Here is a 9,481-nt window from a genome sequence, read left to right on the forward strand (position 1 = left end):
GGACCACATCACAACGCTACGAATCATACTGGAACAAATCAACGAATTCCAGGACTCTCTTCTGCTGGTGTTCGTTGATTTCGAAAAAGCATTTGTTCGACTGAACCACGAAAACATCTGGGCTGCTCTTAGACGACGAGGGGTCCCAGAGAAACTAGTCCATCTCATCGAAGCACAGTACGAGGCATTTTCGTGCAAGGTCTTGCACGACGGTGTCTTGTCCGAACCAATCCCGGTAACTGCTGGAGTGAGACAAGGATGTATTTTGTCACCGCTGCTTCTTCTCATCGTAATGGATGAGATCTTGACTGGATCGATTGACTGTAGACCAAACCGAGGATTGCCGTGGAATCCTTCAGCAATTGAGCAACTGAACGACCTTGGCCTGGCAGACGATATTGTTTTTCTCCCAAACACAACAAGACATGCAGAGCAAACTGGACGACCTCACCGAAAGCTCCAAGGCAGCAGGTCTCAAAATCAATGTCGGAAAGACCAAGTCGATGGAAATCAACACAGAAAATCGTTCCAATTTCGTGGTAGCTGGACAACAGGTTGAGACAGTGGAGTGCTTCCAGTATCTTGGTAGCCAGATTACGCCTGATGGTGGTACCAAGAAGGACATCGAAACCCGGATCAGAAAAGCCCGATTTGCGTTTGCGAGTCTCCGAAACATCTCTACGAACTAAGATCCGAATCTTCAAATCAAACGTCAGATCCGTATTGCTGTACGGATGTGAAACTTGGTGCACATATGCGGTGACGACGCGAAAACTGCAAGTTTTTGTGAATCGCTGCCTGCGGAACATCATCCGCGCTTGGTGGCCTGGCAACTGTATCTCATTTTCGTAGATGATGGAAAGAATTAAAGAAACATGAGCTATCAAAGAACGAAAGAACATAAACCGTAAATACCATGAATTTTTCGAAAAAGATACAACGGCTCACCGGCAGGACTTGGTCATCGCCGGTGTCATCAAAAGGCGCTAGAATTCGAGATTCGGGAACGTAAGTGGAGATGGATTGGGCACACGCTGCGAAGAGATGAAAACGAGATTTGCAGAGAGGCGCTTGACTGGAATCCAGATGGGCATCGAAGAAGAGGCAGGCCCAAAAGCTTGTGGCGGCGAAGTCTAGCCGCTAAAATCCACACAGTTGACGAGAACCTTGGCTGGCAGCAAGTGAAGACGTTGGCTCCGGATCGCCAGCAGTGGAGATCTTTTATCTCAGCCCTATGCGTCGGTCAATCGGCGCCGGACCCTTGGGTAGGTAGGTAGGTGTTTCGAAAGACGATGAAATAAAATCATGTTAGCCTAGACGAACTTCATAATGATAGTGAATACATACATGTTTTGCTTTCGTCATTCATTCCACACACATTCAATCCACAAAGTCGTGACAGTAAATAGAAAACTCAAACAGGTCAATTGGATTTTTCATGATCGGGTGTACTTTCTATTCTACCAGACAACTGAAAAAGTTTTCTTCCGGATCTCTAGCTATGACGTCTGGACGTTTGCGAGATCAACTTTACATGACTACCGTTCCGCTGTACATTAGACTGCCTCAAATTTGTATGAGAAATTTCAAGCTTGTGAAATGTTATGCGCTGCAGGCTTAAATTGATCCTAGGCCTAGTACAAGCCTCATGCCAGATCGGACCACGGGAAGGGGTCGCTCAATGATCCTTAAGTTTGTATGGGATTTTGAGACATTTTTTTCGGGAGGAACATGAAAATCCAGTTTTTCTTAAATAACTTTGGCCCCCTTCGGCCGATTTCTTTGCAAAATGGTTTCTCTTAAAGCCTAAACTATGACAAACATTTCATCCAAAGGCTGCACTTCGATTCGACTTATGATAAAAAAGTTGTTAAACTTAAAAATTGGGTAACTTTTTTCAGGGTGATATTCATCACTGTTATTGCTGCGTCAAAAGGGTTCAAATATCACGTAACGCAATTTTCGAGAATTTTCGACTCCCCCTCCCCCCAACTTAGCACATTCTTCTTGAAATTTCTGAACAAAATTCACAAAGCGTAAGCTATAGCAGCACCCCCCCCTAAAAGCGTTACGTTATATGTATTTGAATGATCCCAAATGTTCGAAGCAATGTCTCTCATTAATAGTAATGAATATCACCCTGAAAAAAAAGGAATCGGCCGGAAAGGACCAAAGTTCATGAAAAACTGGATTATCCCATACAAACTTTAGGATAGTTGGGCAACCCCTTCCCGTGATCCGATCCGGCCCAAATTTTGCATGAGACCTTGTACTAGGCCTAAGATCAATTTAAGCGTGCAGCGCATAACTTTTTCAAATGTCGGGTCATTTGGGGCACTCTACTGTAAGTATTTGACATTAGATTGAGATGAAATTTTTCACATGAGTATTTAGAAAAATGGGCATTGGATTTCAGGTATCAGATATTAAGGGGTCGGCAAAAGAGGTCGTCCATATTAGATGTTCACTGTTTTAGCGATATTTACGTTATTTTACACCGGATTGAGATGAAAATTGGCTCACGGGAGTTTTTAGGAACGAACAATTGATTCCAATTATCCAATTTTGACTAGGGGTCGGAAAAGGGGTCTTCCATATAACCTGATCACTGTTTTTGCGAAATTTACGTTATTGTACAATGAATATAGATGAAAATTAGCACAGGGAAGTTTTCAGGGACGGATAATCGATTTCAGGTATCAAATTTGGTGTAAAAAGTTGGTTTTTTGCGATTTTGACAATATTATTTACTAGATTTAGATAAAAATTGCCACCCAGTAAGTTTAAGCGACGGGCAATCAATTTAAGGTATCAAATTCGGTGTAAAGGGTCTGCAAAAGGGGGGTCGTTTTTAGATATTGACGTTATTATGCAATAAAAATTCCACATCAGAATTTTAAGAGATGAGCAATTAAATGGATGTAAAAATTAGAACACGGGGTTTTTTTGAGGTAAAATGAATCGATCCGTATTTTGGAACTATGAGTTTAAAGTTAATGCATATGATCGATGAGGAAAATTTGTGCACAGTTGTTATTGAAAATAGTGGGTATAAAATTACGGATAGTCATGTAACGAAAAAGCGTCATTTTCATGAACCAGCAACAGTTTTAGCGACATTTTTGTGGAAACCATACGGTAAACGTACGAATTGAAGAACGAGTTTTTTTTAAAGAAACAGATAGGTTGTTAATGTGGTGGTTTTCCATATTTTCAATAAGAATAATCTTACTGAATAGTTATTGTTTATTCAGTGTAAGGAATATCATACTTTGTTTGAAGAACATAATCTTATTTTATCACATTTATATAATTGCTTGCGAAACGAAGTTCGTACGGGATCAGCTGGTTGTAAATAAAAAAAAATCACCTCGACCAGGAATCGAACTCGAGTCTTTTGATTACCTCTCCGACACCCAACCAATAGACCAAATCGTCAGATGAAACAAGTCAAGCTGTAGCTCTATAATTCAGTTGACTTTATCGAGTTGAATTCGCTGCTAGATTCTACGGCAGAAAATGCTCATCTTGCCCCGATTGATGGTGCTGTTACTGCCCCAGTGGGGGTTCTCATTATGAGCTTGCAGTGACCGATTTTCAGCTTTTGTCAAAAATTTTTAAAGTAAATTTTTAAACGTTTTTATCTACTTTTTCAAGTTTCAGCCCGTTAAGAAATAGACTTTTTTAGTGTCTGAACACGAAACAATAAAGTAACTCACAAACTATAGCTGTTTTCTATGGGAAAATTAGCGTCCTTCTTGAGATGGCCACTATGCCCTTATCTCCCATTTATTAATGATATGAAAAACTGCCTACCAGACGACCATATTGTCTTTAACTGTTTGCTGATGATTCCGTCTACTACTGAAATGGTAATGACTTAAAGCTCGTCATTCAAGAGGCAAATGCAGATTTGGAAAATATCGCACAGTTTCTGAAGCGTAGAAAACTGCCTTGAGCTTAGCAGAAAATTTGGCTAGAGTTAACGTTTTACCTTTTATATTGTTTTTTTTTTCAGGTTCGCTATCTGAAGATCATCGAAAAGAGTGGCTACCAGGCCTTGCCGTGGGTCCGCTACATCACCCAAAACGGCGACTATCAGCTGAGAACGAACTAGAAAAATTTATTCCATTTTTTAAGCAAACTACATTAACACACAACTGCAAATTATGCCCCGTAGAAAATTCATTCTCACACACCCTAACACACACATATAAACTCCCTTTGAGGCAAACAAAATGGTAACATTTGAAAGGATATCAGTTATCGTAACGGAAAGTTGATTTATCACAAACACAAAAACTAATTGTAAAAAATGTATGTCATATATTTTAATTTTTGAATGTTTCTTCGGTACACAGTCATATGAAAAAAAAAAGTCGATTGCAGCTGCTTTACAGAGAGTGTTGAAAAAATAATGCTTTCTTTAAATGAATTTACCTCTATATTTCGCATTTCGAAGGATTACTAAGATGGACGCGCCCTGTCAGTTAAGTTAAACTTTCATGCTAGCATGTTAAAGACAAAAAATTACATCTATCGTTTAAAGTATTATTAATATCAAAATTATTATGGAAATGAAAATATAAATCTTTATTTTATTTGCGATGAATAAATAGATATCGGTTCATATTATTTGGATTCGTTTAGTTGAACGAAAAGAAAATTTCCCTGAGTGTTTAGGATATGTAATAAATTATTTTTTAACAATCGAATGACATTTTAAAATCTCTGAAATTGTACTTCTTTAACATGACTTTCGAACTAAACCAAACGTCCGTGTGCTACATTTCAAACAGAAGGTTGTCAATTGAAACTTGCTTCATCATCAAACAAACGTTAACAGCTTTGCTACCTACCAGCTTCCTAGCATAGTTTGCTCGGTAGCAGGGAAAACTTTCGCACCCAACAGCAAAGTTTGTTTCTTTTATCGGTTTCCATGTTGCACGAATGCGTCGCATATCGCCCGGAAGTTGGTCCTTTGAGGGAACATTCCGAAACCTAGGACGACCAAAGTTGGCACGACGCTTTGCACAGGTACCGAGCATTGCACTGATTTGGTTTACTTCCGAAGAATGGCACCAAAGTTTGGGCATACCTGTATGCAAGAATTACTTTGTCAGAAGTCGGTCGTCCCCTGAGATGCGTGCTCGGTTTTGCTGCAGTAAACTTAGTGTTCAATTCAAGGATTTGCAACTTTAAGGAACTTTAGCATGTTGCTATTTGGAATGGTTTCTTCAAGACGATAATCAAACGCAATTTCTCTTTACATATTTTAAAAGGATTCGACATACTGACGGGTTTACACTTATCAATAAAAAAAACAACTAACCGGTTAGGGCCATGTTGTCCCGAATTACTATTAGGGCATATGATCAAAACTACTTAACTTGATTTTTTCAACTCATTAAAATGTAATCCATATACCTAGGTATATTTATTTAAAAAAATTGTTTACAGGAAGTTAATCGCCAGTAGGTCACCAGGACGAAACATCGATTCGATAAATAACGAAATTATAAAAGCTTGATCTTTGATGGTAAACCAAAAAGGAAAATTGGATAGCTGAGAGTTGTGGTTTGGGCGTTGGGAAAAAAAGGATTAAACCCCTTTCCCGCTGATTGAAGTCCTGATTTTCAATTCCCTTTTTTGACGCCAGGTTCTCATTTTTCGATTGGCGGAGATTCGATATGAGGAATTGGTGATATCGAAGGTATACGAAAAAAAAATTCGAGCACGGCTCACACCATCAAAGAGTGATTCAATTCGAGAGCCAAAAGGTGATAAATATTTAACGTCCTTGGGTCACATCCTTTTGGATGTCGTTCGCTTTTCCGTGCCCGGTGGAAAACTGATTTCCTCCTTTCCACGCCGCAACATAATTCAGCAGCCTCGACAGAGTGATATACCTTTAGCGGCATCCCCCGAAGTTCTCTCACGGGCTGATTTTAATGGTTTTTCAATTTCCGAAAATTGCCCTCCCAACCATAATGAATATTTATCGCATCCTTGCCGCTCTTCTCGGTGTCGTTCAGTAGCTGGCCACTTTCGGAACTGCCGCTATCTCCATGAATCATCATCATCATTCGCATCATCGGTCGGAAGTTATCGAGCGGCAAAAGTGGGTGGCAAAAATTATGCTGCTCTGGCTCCATGCCAGAGATAGATGGAAGGATGAAAGTAGTTTGCGGATGCAGCCAATCAGTCGTTAGTTTGATGGAAACAATAGTTGAAGATTCAGATTGCTTTAAGATGCTGGAATTCTGATCAACAGAAATTTATGAATGTTTTTCTTTTAATTTGAGATAATGAATCTACAAAATATCTTCATACTAAGTCGGACTTTCATATAACACAACACACTGAATTTTGAAAAGGTCAATTAAAAAAACTGAATTCATTTTACCTTGAAGATTTCGCTGATTCCTATATGTAATCAGCCTGACCCATATCTGCAACAGTGTAATAAACCTGGCCGCACACATATCATTCATTCAGTTATGCACAGATTCCTAATTTACGTAATCTCATGCTAATGGTAAGCAAATCCCATAATCGTTAAATCCACAATCATTACCCCGTGGAATAAACTGCGTAAACAGCTTCAGCGGCAGCAGCATACATTGTTACTTCAACTAGCCATCTCTTCCACCCACGCCAAGCCACCAGGTGCGAGGAATGTAATCATTTTCCCATATGCAAATTCAGCTTCGACGATTGCGAGAATTATAACCATCAATGAGCTGGGCATCCGCTCCTGGTTGGTTCCTAAATGGCGAGGAGCTACCTCATCAGCTCGACGAGAGCCGACCAGCGTTTAGGAAAACACCTTGCTTCCTTCCTTCCGAAAGGGCGTGCGAAATCACCCACGTGTCTTCGCTAGCTAGCTAGCAAATGAAGCCCATGATGTGGGTGCGTTCACCTGGAAACGTATTTGTCATTAGATTAGGTGTTTCGAAATTATGTCGAAAGGACCAGAACTTACTGGTTTTATCAGAAAATTTCTTCGTGCTCTTTTTTTGCGTGTTAAATGATCAAATTTAGATAATTTTAAAAAGATCCAAACATTCTTTTGCTTTTCGTGTAAAATAAAAATTTTGTATTTACCTTTGCGTAGGACTTTTTTACTTTTCGACCAACATTTGTCTGTCTTACGATATGGAACGGAGTCATCTCATAAGCACTTCCACACGCTAACCGGATGTTTTGATAGACGATTGTTCAATGAGTTTGTACCAATTGGACAACATCAATAAAATTACATCCAGAAAAACGAAAATTCTTCGCATTATTATCAAAAATTGTTCTCTCTTCGGTTTTTCAATGACTGACTTATCTCCTTTCTCGTATGTGGCCATTAATTAAGTGATATTAAAGCTTTATTCACCCTACATGATAATTGTGTCAGAATCCCTCCTCACCTTTACCATCACAGAGCGACAGAGGTCAACTCGTCACCTTGAACTTCTACACTTTTAATGGAGAAGTCCCTTACCAACGATGGCTCCAGAGAGCTGCTTCTGGTAGAAAAAGCGAAGTCGGTACTAATAGAGTTGAACGGAGAATCCTTAGGCGTGATTTTCAACCTACCCTGTGATTTAACCTAAGCTTTAAGATTAGCATTCTCCTACTGAGATGAAAATACGATCGGCCCAGTAGACACGACATCGCAATCATCCAAGCGAAATTCCCAAAGTTTTTCACCGATAGTATGGGCCTGTGTACCGTCGCTCGAATACTCCGAGTGTACGCAGGACCTCCTCGAGCAATATCCATGTCTCGTGCTCGTAGAGAACAACCGGTCTAATGAGCGTCATATACAGGTTACACTTCGTGCGAGGGCTAAGTCTTCTCGACCGCAGTTGCTTGTGGAGTCCATAGTAGGCACGACTTCCGCTGATAATTCGCCTCCGGATATCACGGCTGGTGTCATTGTCTGCGGTCACCAGTGAGCCGAAATAGACAAAGTCTTCGACTATCTCCAGCTCGTCGCCGTCGATCGTGACCTTGTTATTACTGGACAAGCGGGTTCGGTCGGTCTCGGATCCGCAGGCCAGCATGTACTTCGTCTTGGACGTATTAATCATCAACCCAATCCTTCCTGCTTCGCGTTTGCGGTAGATGTCTTCCACCGCCGCAGATGATCTGCCGACTATATCAATGTCATCGGCAAAGCAGATAAGTTGACTGGATCTGTTGAAAATCGTGCCCCGCATTTCGCCCACCGCTCGTCGAATAACACCCTCTAGCGCCACGTTGAACATCATGCAGGATAGACCACCACCTTGTCGAAGCCCCCTGCGCGATTCGAATGAACTCGACAATTCACCCGAGATCCGCACACAGCACTGCGTTCCATCCATCGTCGCCTTGATCAGTCTGATCAGCTTCCCGGAAAAGCCGTTCTCGTCCATGATTTTCCATAGCTCGTTACGGTCGATCGTGTCGTATGCGGCTTTGAAGTCGATGAATAGATGGTGCGTAGGGACTTGGTGTTCCCGGCATTTTTGGAGGATTTGCCGTAATGTGAATATCTGGTCCGTCGTTGACCGTCCCTCCATGAAGCCGGCCTGATGACTTCCCACGAATCTGTTTGCTTGTGGCGTTAGGCGGCGGAGTAGGATTCGGGACAGCACTTTGTAGGCAGCATTGAGGACAGTGATCGCTCGATAGTTCTCACAGTCCAATTTGTCGCCCTTCTTGTAAATGGGGCATATTACCCCTTCCTTCCACTCCTCCGGTAGCTGTTCTATGTCCCAGATCCGGACTATCAACCGGTGTAGGCAATCGGCCAACTTGTCCGGGCCCATTTCTATGAGTTCAGCTGCGATGCCATCCTTCCCAGCCGACTTGTTTGTATTCAGTTGGCGAATGGCTTCCTTAACCTCACTCATCGTTGGGAGTGGCTCCTCTTCGTCGTTGGCTACGCCGGCGATGTACCTTCCCCCACCGTCTTGATCTCCTGCATGTGCGCCGTTCAGGTGTTCATTGAAGTGCTGCTTCCACCTTTTGATCACCTCACGAATCCGTCAGGATGCCTCCGTCCTTATCCCGGCACATTTCGGTTTGCGGCACGAAGCCTTTGCGGGATGCGTTGAGTTTCTGATAGAACTTTCGTGTTTCTTGGGAACGATGCAGCTGCTGCAGCTCCTCGAGCTCCTCCTCCTCCAGGCGGCGCTTTTTCTCCTGGAAAATTCGGATCCGCTGCCTCTTCCGCTGTCGGTGATTTTCCACATTTCGACGGGTGCCTCTTTGCACTACTGCCGCCCGCGCGGCATTCTCTTCGTCCATCACCCTCCTACACTCCTCGTCGAACCAGTCGTTCCGTCGAGTTCGCTCCACATTACCGATGACGTTCTCCGCAGCACTGTTGATGGCTGTCTTGATGGTATCCCAACAGTCCTCGAGAGGGGCTTCATCAAGCTCGCCCTCTGCCGGCAGCGCTGCTTCGACCGATTGCGCGTAGTCTGCCGCGACCTCA

The sequence above is a fragment of the Uranotaenia lowii genome, chromosome 2 (genome assembly GCF_029784155.1).
Source record: "Uranotaenia lowii strain MFRU-FL chromosome 2, ASM2978415v1, whole genome shotgun sequence".
NCBI lineage: Eukaryota > Metazoa > Arthropoda > Insecta > Diptera > Culicidae > Uranotaenia > Uranotaenia lowii.